We start from the raw sequence: 18,807 nt of genomic DNA on the forward strand, positions 1-18,807 counted from the left end.
TTGACCCCCATTCCCATTTAAAAAAATTTGGGGGATGGCACCCCCACTTAGGGGGTTGAAGATTTTGCTATGCTTTTTGCGCCAAAAGTTGTCCCCCTCAGAAGCAAACTTTACCTGTTTTTGGATTTTGCGGAAAAGTTACTACCCTGTAATGCCTTGCGGTACGTTTTCGATGGACTACTCTGTATATTTCTGCAAGCGTAGAGATATGATAAATCCGGCAATTAGAACATTTGGTCTTAGTTGAAATGTTTTATTGAGGCTTTCATGGCGAGAAGAAAGGACGTCATGTCAGGTTAATGAAATAGCGATATTATTGTAGGAAGCTACCTATTATTCTGTAGACTAAAGCTTCAACCAGTATTGAATAGACATGTAATATCTACGAGTAGTAAACAATTAAATAAAGTCAGTAAACCCACCAAACAAAGACCAATCTTATAGATATCCCTTTATTAACAGAAAAGTTGTTATGCCACTGTCTCCTCGGTAGATAAAATTTCAAGGAAACAAAAATTGCAAAAATTGTTACTGAAATATAAAAAAAACTTAATTACCCAGTTGTTTTTATCAAAATAAGTTTTTTTCCATTTTTTTATTTACTTGAATTCGGATTGTNAGCTTCCTTATACCTATCTCTAATATATTTCGATTCTATAAAAAAAGTTGCTTTTCGATAATTGCTTAATTCAAAATTGCCTATTTTTTACCTACCTCTGTTATTGACGGTTTTTGTGATAATTAAAATGATCCAATTTCTAGCGAGGATGGCTGTGAAATTTCTAGCAAACTTAAAGACAAAACAACGAATATGTCATAAGTCATCATTTGTTGTTAATCTGGCAGTGGTACTTAGTTAAATGTTGATTTCAAAATAATGGAAAACAAAATTCTTCATGTTTTTCCGCTTATTAGTAGGAAACCTGGATATCTCTCATACTGTATTATAATACAGGGTGTTTCAAGATTATATGCAAAAATTTTAAATACGAATTGGGAATAGGAAAATAAGAAAAAAAGTTCCTATGGACGTATGTCCGGAAACGATTCGTTAAGTAGTTATGGCCGTTTAAAAATGGCGGTCAAATCAATGTTTCAGTTACTTGTTGCAGTATTTTTCATTATTATTAATATTAATTAACCGTCATCAGGTATCTTTTTTGTATCTACTGAGACCTACTACCTGATTGTAATAAAGAATTATAATAAATTGAACTTATTTCATGTTACGTCTTACATTTTCATTATTTAGACAGGGCACCCAATTAGATTACTCGTTGAAATACAAACAAAAATTTTATTTTATTTTTTTACTCAAAAACTACTTATTTCATGATAAAGATGAAAGAGATGAAAAAATTTCTAAATTAATCTGTCTCTCCAAAAGATGTATTGCAACAATTGAAATCNCACACAAACTCGATTTTCAAAATGTAAGAATCATGTATAGAGAATTAAAAGCCCTTTCTAATGACTCCCCACTTGACCCCCATTCCCATTTAAAAAAATTTGGGGGATAACACCCCCACTTAGGGGGTTGAAGATTTTGCTATGCTTTTTGCGCCAAAAGTTGTCCCCCTCAGAAGCAAACTTTACCTGTTTTTGGATTTTGCCGAAAAGTTACTACCCTGTAATGCCTTGCGGTACGTTTTCGATGGACTACTCTGTATATTTCTGCAAGCGTAGAGGTATGATAAATCCGGCAATTAGAACATTTGGTCTTAGTTGAAATGTTTTATTGAGGCTTTCATGGCGAGAAGAAAGGACGTCATGTCAGGTTAATGAAATAGCGATATTATTGTAGGAAGCTACCTATTATTCTGTAGACTAAAGCTTCAACCAGTATTGAATAGACATGTAATATCTACGAGTAGTAAACAATTAAATAAAGTCAGTAAACCCACCAAACAAAGACCAATCTTATAGATATCCCTTTATTAACAGAAAAGTTATTATGCCACTGTCTCCTCGGTAGATAAAATTTCAAGGAAACAAAAATTGCAAAAATTGTTACTGAAATATAAAAAAAACTTAATTACCCAGTTGTTTTTATCAAAATAAGTTTTTTTCCATTTTTTTATTTACTTGAATTCGGATTGTCTCAAAACAGGTATTTTTTATCCTTTACTTCTTACTAAAATAAAAAAATTGCCTTTTATAGTATAATGTTGAAGTATTTGACTTAAAATTCCGCCTTGTTGCATTTACCGCCTTAAAGGGCTATGATGTCATCGAAATTATTTTCCCCAATTTTATACATATTTCTTAACATCGTATGAAAGTTACCATTTTTCTCAACTTCCGTTCAAAATATATAAAATGATATGTACAGATAAAAACACTGGTTTGATCAAGTCTGTTACTGTTTTCACCAACCTTGCAATAGAAAACAAGATATGTCCAATGTTTATACATATATTATTATTCACACACAGTATGTTCACAGTTAAGATGGAAAAGAGGGAAAATATTTTTATTTTTTGTTTTACGAGAAAAAGGCATTCTTGATTAAAACTCTTGCTTGTCTTTAAAATGCGATTGGCATGGATAACCTTCATCTTGCATGTACAGGATGATCAGAAAATCGATTCTAGAGAATATATAGGGTGTTCTATTTAAAATAAGCAAGTTGAAGCGGTACATGGACACCATTTTAGTTGAGAAGGGTATGCCCGAAAACCCTGTATCCCAAATTTTCAAAATTCAAATCGAAGTAGTCTCTGAAATAACTCTAATGATCCCTCACCGTGAGACACCATGTAGTTGTCTATAAAAGTAACCACATGTAGGTATGTAAATAAATTATAGCATACATACGTATGATTGTGGTTAATGCTACACACCAAATTAAAATGAAACTTTTAATCTCAAAAAAATTTAAATTTACAAAAATAAACTGTTTTCTTTTCAATTTTCTAAACAACGTTTAGCGTTTTAATTAATGAACTGTTGTAATTAATGAAATTTTTAAATTTTTGTCTTGGCCTGCATCCAAAATCTTAACTATCCCAATATACAGCAACAACTAATTTATGTAAATAAATAGGTATACCATTTATTAGATGCCTGTGAAATTAGTAATTTTTGTAAATTGAATTTATTTTTGTTTCAGATTAGCTGAATCGACAAAAAAGGTAAGAAAATCAGTATTACCTAGACGTGGACATAAAAATAGCATTACATTTTGCTTTTGTGGGCTGTACCTACTATTATGCTGAACAATTTCAATCAGAGGAGACCCACGCACACAGATTACTTTACAGGGCAAAGTGAAATTCCTTTTTGTGGGTAATTGAAAACGTTTCTGGTATGGTAAGGATTCTGATTTCGGAATTCTAATTATTGTTTTAATTTCATACATGTTTAATTTAATTTAAAATTAGAAAAATTGGAAAATTCTTTTCCCTCAAATTAATTGAACATTTTTTTAATAAACCATTATAATGAACATATAGGGTATTCTGCTTTAAGATTTACTATCCTCTAACTTTTCTCTTTATTTACCGATTTTAACGTTTTTTTTTTGTTAGATATATCTCTTGAAAAAGTTTAAAATAATAATACATCTTACTTCGGTTCAACTATTTTTGAATCGTTGTTTCAACACCATTCAAATTTACGTACAATTTGACACAGTGATAAAAATTATATAAAAAGAGAGAAGCTGTAGAGAAATTTGATTTACTTCTTTGATTGGTATAACTCCCAAGTTTCTTCCAGCTCTTTTCTTTTAGTACTTAATAAAATGGTAGGGGTTACGAAATTAAAAATTATATTTACTATCGTATTGTGGCGATACCGTTTTCGTTATCTAGTTTGGGTAGATAATTCAAAGTACTATTACAACAGAGAATGTTACCACCTCGTTTTTTGTGAGATTTATTGAATTTTCTGGATTATACCAAAAATGTCACAATATCAGGACGTATATCATAAGATATTACCGTGGAAGGTACAGAGGCTTTACAAATTTATCCATCAAACCTTATGTCACTGTAATCGTAGGAAAGTCATTCATCGAAAAAGTGCAGGGTGCTCTGAATAAACAATATGCTCTGTTTATATCAGGTCTTCTATTAAGAGCATTCATTTTAACTCGCGCGTCATTTCTTACTTGTGACAGCAAGAGCTACCATATTTAGCAGTTGTAAATTATAAACCATGCAATCAATAAAGATGGATTCCTTTGAATAAAGCTTAGAAGTAATAAAAATTCGCTACAAATATGATGACTATATCGTGGGACATTTGGAAAAGGCAGATTACTGATGTTAAGAACTCAACTCGTGCTCGGTCAGTCAGATCAAACGAAAACTTTGATGTTGTGTCTGCAAGTGTCATGGAAAATCTTGATCTGTCCATTGCAAAACGTTTTCAGCAATATACAGGGTGTTCCTAAATAAGTGTCGCAACGGAAAGCTGCAAATTCTTCTTGAAAAAAGCAACATTTTTTTCCTCTTCCATTTTTCTCTCCGTGCTTTCGTTTTCGAGATACAGGGTGTCAAAACTTTTTCGCACACTTCTCGAATTCATTGGACGTGCCACTGGTGGAGATTTTAAGGTATTGTAAGGGTTTCCCCCCCCCCTAAATTTTACGCCACTGGAAAAATTGACTTTTGACAGGAAATTCTAAAGCGCCAATAAATTTTACACCATAAGAGTTCTCTTGGTTCATTGCTCTAAAGTCAACCGTTTTCAAGAAAAATGACTTTTTATGAACAAAAGCAAACATTTTTGATAACGTTCCATGTCAATACTATCGAAAAGTTGACCGATAGAGGTGAAGCCTCAGCGGCAGAAAGAAACATGATTAGAAGATGTAATGCGTGCATTCAAGCCAACGGACGTAATTTTNTTAATAAGCCCATTTCTTTCAGTGTAACCAGTTAAATGTCTTCATGAAAAATATACTGGGTGTTGTCGATTTCACCCGTTCTAAATAAGATTATTTTAATGAAAAAATACTGGTTATATGGACCTCGATCAGTATAACATCTGTACCAAAATTCAGGATTTTATCTGTTTTCAAATTTGAGAAAAAATTTAAAACTCGATTTTGACCGCCATTTTTAAACGGCCATAACTCCTTAACGAATCGTTTCCGGACATACGTCCATAGGAACTTTTTTTTCTTATTTTCCGATTCCCAATTCGTATTTAAAATTTTCGTATATAATCCTGAAACACCCTGTATATTGGTTATATTTTTATTGTATATTATTTTATTACTAGTATCATTTCATATCAGGATCATTTTAATTAGGTACTTATCACAAAAACCGTCAATAACAGAAAAATTGGTATAAGTGTAATATGGATGATAGAAAGTAAAATATTTAAAACAGATTTTGGTTAAATATACAGGGTTTTCCATTTAGAAAAATTAAACAAATTCGACAATAAATTTTCACCACCCTGTATAAAATTAAACAGTTTTTTAAAATAACTGTAATAAATGATAAGTATCCTTCTACCTCTCTTACAAATATCAATGCTACAGCTTGCACGATTAGGCAATTTTGAATTAGGCTATCGAAAAGCAACTTTTTTTTATAGAACTGAAATATCTCGAAGACCACTAGAGATGGATATAGGGAAGCTTCATAAAAGTCCCCCTAAAATTACGTGTAGAATCCAAATATGTAAAAATTCATTTAAAATAAGCAAGTAGAAGGCGACTTCCGGTATAACCGGAAGTGCTACAACAATGACATTATTTTATTTAAAGAGAGCACCCCCGAAAACCCAACAGCCTAAATTTTCAAAATTGAAATTGAAGTAGTCTGCGAAATATTCTAATGGGCCTTCACCGCAATACAGCTTGTATTTAAAATGAAACCTCTTAATGGATGAGACACTATTTTCAAAAGCAGCATTGCGTTGTTCTTCTACAGTCTTCTTGACATATTGAAATTTACTAATGTTTTGATCTATATTTTTTTCGAAGCACAAAAGTAAAATAGATAAGACACTGGAATGTTATACGGATATTACTGTATAATATGTAGTAGTGTAGACATAACAGTTTAAATGTTTTTCAATATTGTGCAAAGCCATACTTATATTATCAACTTCGACGTCACCTGTTACGTGGGTGTTGCACAATAATGAAAACGTAATATTAACAGTTGGTAGAAGGAAGCGCAAAAACAAACGCTTAGGTGGGGAATTCTGAAAGGAAGCCTAGATAGTGGAAGTGAGGATAGCGCAGAGTGAAAAGTAAGACGATCGATGCACGGTGAAAATATATAAGTAGTGAAAAATCAAAGTGTTTAACCCGTATNCGGTGCGAAGTTAAACAAATTCGACAATAAATTTTCACCAGCCTGTATAAAATTAAACAGTTTTATAAAATAACTGTAATAAATTATAAGTATCCCTCTATCTCTCTAACAAATATCAATGCTACCGCTTGCACGATTAGGCAATTTAGAATTAGGCTATCGAAAAGCAACTTTTTTTTATAGAACTGAAATATCTCGAAGACCACTAGAGATGGATATAGGGAAGCTTCATAAAAGTCCCCCTAAAATTACGTGTAGAATCCAAATATGTAAAAATTCATTTAAAATAAGCAAGTAGAAGGCGACTTCCGGTATAACCGGAAGTGCTACAACAATGACATTATTTTATTTAAAGAGAGCACCCCCGAAAACCCAACAGCCTAAATTTTCAAAATTGAAATTGAAGTAGTCTGCGAAATATTCTAATGGGCCTTCACCGCAATACAGCTTGTATTTAAAATGAAACCTCTTAATGGATGAGACACTATTTTCAAAAGCAGCATTGCGTTGTTCTTCTACAGTCTTCTTGACATATTGAAATTTACTAATGTTTTGGTCTATATTTTTTTCGAAGTACAAAAGTAAAATAGATAAGACACTGGAATGTTAGACGGATATTACTGTATAATATGTAGTAGTGTAGACATAACAGTTTAAATGTTTTTCAATATTGTGCAAAGCCATACTTATATTATCAACTTCGACGTCACCTGTTACGTGGGTGTTGCACAATAATGAAAACGTAATATTAACAGTTGGTAGAAGGAAGCGCAAAAACAAACGCTTAGGTGGGGAATTCTGAAAGGAAGCCTAGATAGTGGAAGTGAGGATAGCGCAGAGTGAAAAGTAAGACGATCGATGCACGATGAAAATATATAAGTAGTGAAAAATCAAAGTGTTTAACCCGTATTAATTAGAGGTAATTATTCTCTAAGTACTTTGTTGTTAATTGTTCTATGTAATCTTATGATTGTGATGATTATAGACGTTTCATGATAATAATTCTGTATATGTTTAGCCTTCATTGTCTTATGCTCAGGGGCGTATATTTTTCTAAGGTAAAATTGTTACAATTATTATTAAAGATTGCTCATTATTTATTACATGTTAAAATATGTATATATTGTCGTGACTGCCCGGATATTGCAATAACAATTCCTTTGTTTCACATTTAACTTGTGTTGTCATGATTACATTGTTCGAAAAACAAATAATAAAGCATTTCTTGTGCTCACTTTATGTCATACGCATATAAGAGCCCTGTTGAATTTACTAATATTTTCGCCCGTGAGGAATGAATATGTAAAGAGAATAATTAAATACAAAAAAAGAATTGCTAAAACAGATCTTCCGAAATCTCAACTCATAGCTAGATTGCCTCCCGTCTCCTCCTGCTTTTGTTTTATAAAATTAAACGAAATTTCTCCTCTTTAAAGTTAGTAGCCAGCGCCTTTCCGTTAATTAAAAATAGATGTATACAACGTAGGTATTCCTCATGACGATCACATATTTCTGGCCACAACTACGTTTATATTTTGTTTTTGATCGAACCTGGCGTTGTTATACAACAATATAGAAATGTATGTGCTATTGGTGGACCTAAACTATCAAAGAAATTGAAATAATTCAGTTATTTGTATATTTACAATATCTGTATCTACTACGTATTACATATTTTAATGACGATTCATTATTTATATTAGAACAGCTTCAATACTCAATCCATTGTTCAATAAATTTGTTTTTTTCCATTTACTTCCCTCTCTAGTATTAATGTATCTACGTGGTGTGTTTCGTCTTTTATGCATCAATGTTAACCATATTAATAATCAAAACTGTAATAAAAGCATCCAGTTATTATTTCGTCTAACAAATATATTATTCCCTAATATTTTGCAATGATTTAACGCAAAAGTTCATACTCAGATATTTTCATTATTAGAATACGACAGCAATGGCTTGGCTCACTCCCGTGTATTTTCACAAATATATCTTCGGAGTTAATCAATAGTTTCCAGATTCACGAGGCACGCGATAATTAATAGTTCCATTGCAAAGGGTTAAGGGGTCTTACGGCAAAGGTCTGAGGAGTCGAGTTCGTTGTTTGGCGCCAAATGGGCCAACGGCAAACCTTTAATATTATTCCTGATTAAATTAATCCTAGACGATCGTGACGGGGGCAAATGAAACGTAAACGAAACTAACAAGGACACACCTGAATTCGCATTCGTGCGTAGGGAAGCCTAACGCCGCTGGCGTCCCTTCAGGACTGTTGTCTCTGGCACGTATATTCGATAATTTATGGAGCTGTATAGTTTAAGAATTCGCCAATCCGATCTTGTTTTTGTTCGGAAGAAGGTATTAAATCAATAAATTCACAAATAAATATGGATGGTACTGTCGCAGTTGTGGATCGTAATTCCTACAGCGGTCGTCAGTTTAGTTGACGTTTCGGGAAACATATCGCTTTCTTTTTCAGAATAAAATTTGAAATTGGACATTAAGTTCTCTGGAAGATGTGACTGACGCTTCTGCTCTTGGTTTTTTGATATGAATTATTGTTTCCAATTTAGTTGTCTTGGTAGAAAATATTTTTATACTACATGAAAAAAACTGTATCCAGTTCTCATTGATATACCTTTTAAATCAATGCTCCTTTTCTTCTTCTTCTTCATCATCTTCTTCTTCTTCCTGTGGTTAGGTTCTATTCAAGTCCCATAACACAGCGGCCTTGTCAGGCATATTGTGCGTCCCACTGTTCAAATCTATTCAGGAAATAGTTTTGTCCTTTCAACAAAGTCCAAAAGCTTCCTTACCAATACTTCTCTCAGCTCTTTGGGTTCCGAAAAGGGTTTTTCCAATAGCATCATTCTACCATGTGCAAATCCTGAGAACTAGCCCAAGAAGTGCAGAGCAGTATCATCCGCCAAGTTACATCCTCAAGTCAGAACGGACTGTCTACAAGAATCAACTATAGTTTCCTAAAGTCCTGTCACTTTCCTGAGTCGAATTTAAGTTCAGCAACTCATTCATTCTTTTCTGCAAAATGCATTCTATAAGTTCTCAGAACCCTCACCACACTGGGAGATGTGCCACAGAAGGGCTTCAGACCAATGAAATCTGTTTTGGATCACTTATTTGCAAGTTCATCCGGTTTCTTATGTCGGTTAATGCAATTCAGTCAGTATTTGTTAACGTTTCCACATATAAGTTCGCTTCACTTTATTCAGTATTCCTTGACCATAGTTATAATTATTGCAAATATAAGTAGACTTACCATTCAGAATTAAGTTATTCATTTCATTTAATCAAAGATAAACTCTTGTTTAGAATCCACGAGTTGATTAATGATAAAATGTAACTGATGTACGGTATCTTTTTTTAATCTGTCTTGCAGATCTCTTCCGGATACACCTGCAGCTTCTTAGATTCTTTTACAACTATCTGATAGACACATACAGATTTCCATTGTACAGATCTGATGCAAGAGGGCTGAACAATCTCAATAACTTGATAGATCTATTCAAGTTCTTTGAAACATTAACTAGTACTGCTCTTATCACTACCATATTTTAGAATATAATAGTTTCAAGTGTTATGTTGACAAAATTATTATAATTGAAATTAAAACTTTCTTCAGTTGTGCAAAATTTATATAAAACTGAAATAAAAATCAGAGTTAAACTATTGATGATGGAATAAGTATAATGACATAACCTTCATAAATGGTTACAAGCCACGTGACTAGTAATGTTGTTTGGAACAGTAATTTTGGTGTAACAATAACATTAAGATTACATTAAAACACAACTGGCTCACCAGCAAGTAATTAGCGTAGTTCTTTCCGATATTTTATTAAAAAATCGGCGATTGTCATTGTAAACGAATCAATACTATTGATGATGCTAAGACTTAGGGATTTTTAGTGCTAATTGTGCAATATTGGTTGCCTTATCTTGAGGGTTAAGTGGCTTGTAATCATTTATTAAGGCTCTGCACCAATTACTTATCTAACATTACAGGGTGTTAATGAACTTATGTCAAAAATTTAAAGAGGTGAAAAAGGAGCAAAAACTCAGTTAACTGATGTCACAAACTTGTATCGGAAGTTGAAAGTCATAGAGAAAAAAGCTAATTAAAAATGTGTTTAAAACTGTTTTGGAACTGCTGAAATACATGTTTGTACGTAGAAATATGAGTTTGTAGGTTTTTTATGAAACCGGATTGTATTCGAAAGTCAGTTTATAATACATTGTTGTAGTGATTGCTGTACTGTTTTTCGAGTTATTTAGCAATCGCGAATATTATGATATGCTCATAATTTATGGCGAAGCAAACGAAAATACCCGCAGGGCTTGTCAAGTGTACCGTGCAAAATATTCTGCACACGACGTGGATCCGCTCCGCGTACATTTGTTGCTGTAGTCTAAAGAGTTTTGGACTCCGGTGAAGTACAACCGCGTCGAGGTCGCGGCGGTGACCCAGGGCGACCACTAAGAATTTTAAATGTAGAGGAGATGATTAGATCTCGTCGAAGAAGGTCCGCATCGTAGCACTAGAAATATTTCACATCAAGTAAATACTTCGCATCCTGTTGTGTGACGGACATTACGAGAAGCTCAGTTGTACGCATTTCATATTCAACGTGTTCAAGTGCTTACTCCTGAGAATTTTCCACTACGTCGAGGTTTTTGCGAATGGTTGCTTTAGGAACATGCAAGAAATCCTCAATTTACAGCGCAAATACTTACAGATGAAGCATGTTTCAGTCGAAATGGTGTACGTAACGTCCACAACACTCACTACTGGACAATCGAAAATCCACACGAAATACATCGCGGTGCCTTTCAGAAACAGTGTTCAGTGAACATGTGGGGCGGTATCGTTAATGACACTTTAATAGCACCTTTTGAATTGCCTAGACGCTTAGACGGTGCTGCATACCTAGATTTTTTGCAAAATCGTTTGCAGGAGTTATTTGCAAGACGTGCCATTAAATGTTCGGCAAAATATGTGGTTACTGCATGGCGGAGGCTCCGCTCTCTTTTTTCGGTGTACGTAACTTTCCAAACATTGCTTTTCCCAATCGCTGGATAGGCCGCTGCAGCTTAGTTAGATGCCCTCCCCCACGGTCCCCGCACCTCACCCCTTTAGACTTCTTTTTGTGGGGGATACGTGAAAAGTGTTGTGTATTCCACGGAAGTTTGTGACATCGACCAACTGCGACATCGTATTGCCGAAGCTTGTAATTCGAGAGGACGTGGCGATGTTGCAACGCGTGCGAGCGAATTGGATACGTCACGCTGAAACTTGTGTGCAAACAAATGGTGGGTACGAACATCTTCTACGAAAATTAGCAGTTTTTAAAAGGTGGCTCCTTGCAATGTTGAGATAAGTCAGGTTTTAAAATTACATTTTAATCATCACAAATCCGTGTATTTACCTCATTTTGACATAACGGACATGTGGCAGAAATATTTGACACAAGTTCACCCTGATATATTGAGTTTGTTGTAACTCTTTATCCCCTGTTCTAAAAGACATTATGTAATTAAAGGGTGTCCAAAGAATTTGGATTTAAGGACGCCATATTCTTTAAATAGTGTTTTTCACAAAGACAAATAATTTTCAAACGTTTAATAACTGAATAATTTAAAGCTTATCAAATAATAGGAATGTTATGTCATGTCACCTGAGTATTTTCAAAGACGCCGCAGTAAAACGAATGAACAGGTGCAAAAAACGATCAAACCATCAAGGTTTTAGGTAGGTACTGAAATCTACGAAAATACTAACTTTTTTATATACAACTCCACATGTAAATATTCTTATAACATGTACTTGTTTACAATTAGTCCTACATATAAAATTGTTTACTTTTATTTATAAGTACGTGAAAATAATGCTTAAAATGTGGAGTGGATAACAGCAAACGCATGTCTTATAACCGCTTTTTTTTAGTTATTATTTTATTTGAGTAAATTTAAATAGTAACAATGAATAAACAGAACATCAAGGCTTTTATTTTTGTGCTTACTTTTGTTCTACACGTTTTACTTTTCAAAATTTCAGTACCTATAAACGCCAGAAATTTGACTATTTCTCGGCCAGGGATATGGCCACCTTAAGCATCTTTCTTATGAAACACGTTTTCCACGCCAAAAATCTACAATCTCTGGAGGATCCGTGATGATCCCATAATGACACACGATAAAATATACTGCCCAGATGAAATCTTCTCCCGCAACGTGAATGTGAGACTAGAAAGTCATGATTTTAAATTAAAGGAGGCATATTTTCAGATACGTATAATATGATATTTCTAGCCCAATTGTGTGTTTGACACAAGAACAATGACATCAGCACCTTCCATGAATTTCAATGTAATAATTTAATTATTAATTAATTATTTTTCCTATTTACTCTAAAAGATTGCACATAAGCATGAACTTCCTAAAACTTTTTAAAGAGACATAAAATTCAAATTGTTTACAGGTGGATAAATATTGGAGAAAATATTAACTGTACCCAGCGGCAATAGAGATTTAGGTAGGCTTTGAAATTTCAATTAATATTCAGTTTTCTAAAAATTTCAAACTTCCCCCTGCTTCATACATACTAAAACCACACTGCACATTATTCTCTCTCAAGTAAAACTTCCTTCTTATGTTAATCAAATTTTATATCACCCAAAGGTTATGTTGTATAATTCCAACAAAATGTATGAGACCCTTTGATTTAATATTAATATTATGAACATTACTGGAAAATCTTTATTGCGCTCTAAATACACAATTTTCTATATTTTGCAAGAAAACTAAATCGTCACTAGAGTCTGATTTAAAGTCTTATTTGAATGATCGAATATATTTATATATTTGTCAGGTAGAGGGTGCATTTAGTGATAAAGCCTTAGTTAAGTTAGGATTACCGCAAGGCACTTTACTTGGCCCAGCTTGATTTACCATGTATTAATAAATAGTCCTCTCAAACTTGAAACTCAGTGTATTCTGTCGTCATGATTCAGCATTACAATAATTTGTTAGGGTCTGGAATAAAATAAAACAACAGATATTTAGAAAGAGTTAAATTTTAATTTGTTGAAATGTCAAATTTTTGCCTAAAGTTCTTCCTTGGTGAGATACAGGGGGTTGAAAAGTTGAAGAATTATTATTTTTCAAATATTTTGAAAGAGGTATGAGGGAATAATTCCAAATTCGCTGCGAATACTGCACTACATAGCCCTCATAACCTGAAGCCTTCAATGATTAAGAGTGTAATCCAGGTTCGGCGAGGCCGAAGGGTTATTTCTTTAATTATCTACCTTTAATTAATTATCTATTTAATTCTCGAAAGGGAGTTTATTATCATTATACTTTAATTAACACGTGGGAACTTAGAAATGTTGTATGTTCAGAGAACAACGGCTCGATCGACATTATTAATTAATTTATTTACACGCGCTTCATACAAAATTTGGAAAAACTTTTTCTATTATTAAATTTAATTAATTAGCCCTTGACTCTACAGTTAATTAGGTCGACTGCTCAATGTGAAATCTAAGGAAGAATTGCCTTTTTCTCCTAGATCTCCTAAATTCCACAATTCGCTTTGACCCGCCCATTTCTTGGGTCCAGAAGTTTCTGTTCTTGTCTTATTGGAGAGAACGTGAATATCGGGACGCTGGTATAACTAACTATATTAGGTTAATAATTATCTAATTGACTTGACTTACATTTATATCAATAATTATGTGACTTACTAGTAACCCTAGCCTTCCTCTAATGACTCCGCGTAGGAATTACGGGACGGATAAGTCGATCGCATTTAATATACTCTTATAGCTTGGAAAATCCGTCAAAAAACCAGCTCATTAATATACTTTTCTTTTTCGAATTACTATCAATTTACAATTTTTTAATTTAATTCTACTTGGTATATCTACGCTCTTCTCGTGGTTTCACGCGTTATTAAAAATATCGATATTTCTCTTAAACTAGACGCTTAACACATAGCCCTGACAGTTTAAGTGAACTCGTTAAAAATATTGGCAAATTTCTCCGAAGAATGAAGCTACCTACTTGAAAGCCCTCAACTTTCGATAATATAATTTGTGTTGCCAAGAATATTTTACTTTTTGGCCCATCCGTTCTGAGGACTAATAAATAAATGACTGCGCGTCCCGGCTTTTGTTACATTTCTACGTCACTGACTTTAAAAAATTTAGGTGAATTTCTAAATTATTGTCTGTTCCTTTGTGTAAGTAAGTGTAACCTCACTTTTTTTTCGGGTGAGCCTTCGTTCTCCAGTTATTTGATGTACGATGAAAAGACCAGTTTTACTTTCGAACATTCCTAACAAAAAGGTTCGTAGATTATAACATTTATGCTATTAACAAAATATCACATAATAAAATGAAACAGACACGTTAACACAAATTAATACTGATTTGTCTTATAACAAATGTTGAAAATGACCTCCCCTAGATTCAATACACGCTTGGGCACGTCGAATCATAGTTAAGCGTATCCGTTGAAATATTTCAGGATAATTCCGGATTCTGTCACAGGATTCCATTAAACGTTGTCGAAGCATATCTTCATCGGCTATTGGCAATTCATATACTAATGATTTCAGATGACCCCACAGATAGAAATCCATAGGATTAAGGTCATGAGACCGTGGAAGCTAAGCAACTAGTCCTGCCCTGCCTATCCACCTGTTGGGATATTGCTCATTAAGAAGATCACGTACAGCTCGATGGAATTGAGGGGGGGGGGCACCATCGTCCATGTATCATAAATTACCTCGTGTCTCTAATGGTACATCTTCCAAAAGTTGCGGTAACGTATCTACTAAGAAGTTATATATCTCCTGTAAGACGTTGTGGAAAATGTAAGGAACAATTAGATAATCTCCTATAATACCTGCCTACACATTTATCCTGAAGTTAATTTGATGCTTGCCTTCAATTATTGCATGAAGGTTCTCGTCAGCCCATTGATGTTGATTATAGCAATTATGAACGTAAATGTTGCCTCATTTGTGGCCAACAGTGATGTAATAAATTTTGGGTTAGCCGTTTGATAAATAAATTATATGAAAAAATGTTCTTTCATCGGAAAATCAGAAGGCTTGTACTAATTGTAAATGATAAGGGTAAAGGAGCTGCTCATGTAATGCTCCAAGTAGTCATTTGGTTAGTATTAAATTGTCTGGCTAATTGCCGAGCACTGACATTTGGATTTTCACCAACAGCTTCCAGAATAAATTCTTCAACCTCAACTGTACAAGCTCTTCGTGAACTTCCTCTTCCTGGTGGTCATTGTGCCTGTCTCTGCCAGATGGCGAAAAAGTGAAGCAAATAGCTTATGACTTGAATTAGCTGTTGTCGATCTGGATAAACTTGCTGATAAAGCCTAGCAGCTACGCCATACATACCGTGCATAAAAACGATATCTGCCTTTTCACGACACGAATAATTTACCATTTTGTAAAACAAATAATTTGAATTAATAATGAAAACCGATGACAACAGTAACTTACTAACGACAAGATGACTTGACAGTAGGTCACTTGATTCTGAAGAAAAATATACAGGGCAATTTACAACTTATTAAAAAAAATTGGGAATATAGATGCGGCATAAAAAATGAAGTCAATAACGTGAAAATGTTTTTATAGTTTCCGAGAAATTATTGAAGTTGTAGTACTTTCCACCATTGTAGTCTCTAGAGTCATTCGCATTGTGCGCTTTACGCAATGCACGTGGAGAGCCACGTGGCCCCAGCGACTCCGAATACTCTAATCGGATTTAACAATCAGTATTAACGTCATTGCGATAGTATTTACCATTTTTTTAGTAGTTAGTGTTAAAAATCGCTCCTAGTTGATGGATATCGTTTTAATTTATGGTGAAGGAAAACAACATTTGTGTTATTGTGAAGCATTTGTGTTATGGTGAAGCAAGACAACAATTAATTAAGAGTAACAATAGCTGCAAAAGCAGTTGAATTTGCTGATATAAAATAGGTTATAAAATTCTATTTATTTATTTCCTTCTTGTCCGTTTTTTATTACACTTCACCTTGTGTAAGGTCAGGTTTTACAGTGGACCAGTTTCCAGTGCCGTGCAGAAGTGTATTTTTAAATCATTTTCCCATTGCCCTTTTTGATTTGTTTTAAAATTTCATTTGTAAGAGACCCCTGTACATCAAAAAAATTTTTTTTGAATAAGTTCTGTATTACACTACGTTTTTATCGTACGGCATAGCGAATTTTTAACAGAGATAGAGACGACTCGTCGCACTTTTAGCTGTAAAGTGAACAGGCAATTTAGAAATGCACCTATTTATTTTTAAAAGTAAATGGCGTAGAAATATTTAAGAAAAAAGGGGTACGGCTTCCCCATATCTCCGCACCTGGATTACACTCTTAATCATGAAGGCTTCAGATTATGAGGGGTACCTATGTAGTGTAGTATTCGTAGCAAGTTTGGGATTATTCCCTTCTACCGTTTTCAAATTCAGCACCATGTATCTCACCAAGGAAGCACTTTAGGAAAAATTTTATATGGAGCAACCCTATTAATTTTAAGTGCTACTTTTATCTGCTGGCGAAATTTGTAACTTTATTTTTGTTACAACCTATACATATAAAAAATTTTTTTTAATAATTTTCAAACGAATATGGATATGAAATAAATATATTGTTTTAAAATGCTTGCATTACAAAACAAAAAAATATTATTATATATATTTGAAGTTTTCTCTCTGCATATATGATTGTCCAAGTTTCTTTTTATTTTTTTGATAATACTGGATTTAAAAAATATTTTGCTCCCAAAGATTGCACGTGTGATATTCAGAAAGAGACAGCATCGCCTTAAGCTGTCTGCCCAATATATCAACAAATACGTAGGTAGGAGTTACGTGAGGCAGATACCGCTTATCTATAAAACATGGCTCATTCCTCTCTATTATTTGCAAGTGTGCGTATCCTTTCGACGATTGACCGAGAGTGTGTGCTGATTACACAAGAAAACTCGAAAGTCCTCAGGGAAAACAAAACCAGCAAAATCCCGAACCAATGAAATATTAAGCAGGGTTATTGTAGGAACGCTGATGCGAACCTACGCAGAGTTACTCGTTAGGAAAAGTATAGTAATTGATAACTCCCTGGGGATTCACTCCGATGCTTTTATAAAATGGGAAAAGGTATCACAGATGGGGTGGCTAGACGTCGTCGAATAAGTGATTGTAGAAGTTTATGAAAAACTGCATGCGTCTCGGATGTATTGTTACCGATTTAGCGGGTTTTCAACGTTTGTAAATATTCCGTCGTAACTAAAACTAATTGATGAAAGTTGATATTTAATAAAACTATCCGCTGAAATATCATAACAGATGCATTATAATGCAATATTTAAGTACAATAAGGCTGTTCGTTATAGTGCTAGGACTGTAATATAAAAAAATACATATTAACTCTTGAAATTTTATTAAATTTTATTAAAGATGCTGTTATTGCAGTTTATTAAATTAATGGCAGATGCCGATCGCTGTTATTGCAGTTTATTAAATTAATGGTACATACTGAACTTAAACCATGTAATTTATTTTGTAAATGAACATATTTGAACATAACATGTTATCAGCGTCTGCAACAATTGCTTCTGGAACCTGGAATACTAGGGAGGGTAGCTACAACAATTACGCCCCAATAGGCCGTTTGTACCTCCTCCCATTAGGAGATCAATCCAACCAACCTATTACAGAGAACAAATTGGTGACGTTGCTCATGGGGATCTCTCTAATATAGGCAATAGAAGGCCAGCGCTCTCCCGTCATGGATTCTCCTGTTGATGAGACGGTAGTGCATTCACATAGCACATGTAGTACTGTCTCGTCTTCCTGTTCACAGCCCCTTCAAAGAGGCGTTTCACACTTCCTCACATTGTAAAGGTGCTGCCTTAGCAGCAGTGTCCAGTTTGAATATCTGTCACCAGGCGAAGATTTGACCTAGACATGGCCAGGTATTTTTTGGCTGTGTCCTTGCTAGAACTTTTAACAAAATGACAGCCATTTGTTTCTTCCCACCGTTTTATAAATTCTTGTGAGTGTTTTCCTTAATAATTTCAGCGAGTGCTGACAGTGGAAGTACACTGGAGGGACCTGGTCTAAAAATATTGAGGTCCGATGCACTGCTCGACAGCTTGTCAGCTTCTTTATTGCTATTGCACCGCTCATGTCCCTTAACCCAGCATACAGATATGCCTTTGGACGCTGAGGCCATGACCAGTGCTTGGTGGCATTCCCATACTGACCTAGTCATTATCTTATGATTACGTAAGATCAGTAGTGCTTGTTCTGTGTAGATTCTAATTAGTCCAGGCGGTACTTGTTTCGGGTTGGGTAAAACGCATATGATCGGAGATTTTTGCTTTAACGGCTTCTAAATAACATCAGAAATGATAATATTTCTATGCAAATAAAAAAAAACGTGGGCTTAATTGTTATTGCAA

At 34.1% G+C, this 18,807-nt stretch overlaps 1 protein-coding gene across 1 annotated transcript in view; it reads left to right on the forward strand.

Annotated features, from left to right (window-relative positions):
• LOC108905962 (complexin) overlaps positions 1 to 18,807 on the forward strand; it is a 1,206,537-nt gene that overhangs the window by 72,454 nt on the left and 1,115,276 nt on the right. Inside the window, exon 3 of the mRNA XM_018709052.1 lies at positions 3,113 to 3,134. The gene's annotated coding sequence lies outside the window, so the exon portion shown is untranslated. The remainder of the gene's footprint in view (positions 1 to 3,112; positions 3,135 to 18,807) is intronic.

Source organism: Anoplophora glabripennis, unplaced genomic scaffold (assembly GCF_000390285.2).
Source record: "Anoplophora glabripennis isolate ALB-LARVAE unplaced genomic scaffold, Agla_2.0 scaffold26, whole genome shotgun sequence".
Lineage (NCBI taxonomy): Eukaryota > Metazoa > Arthropoda > Insecta > Coleoptera > Cerambycidae > Anoplophora > Anoplophora glabripennis.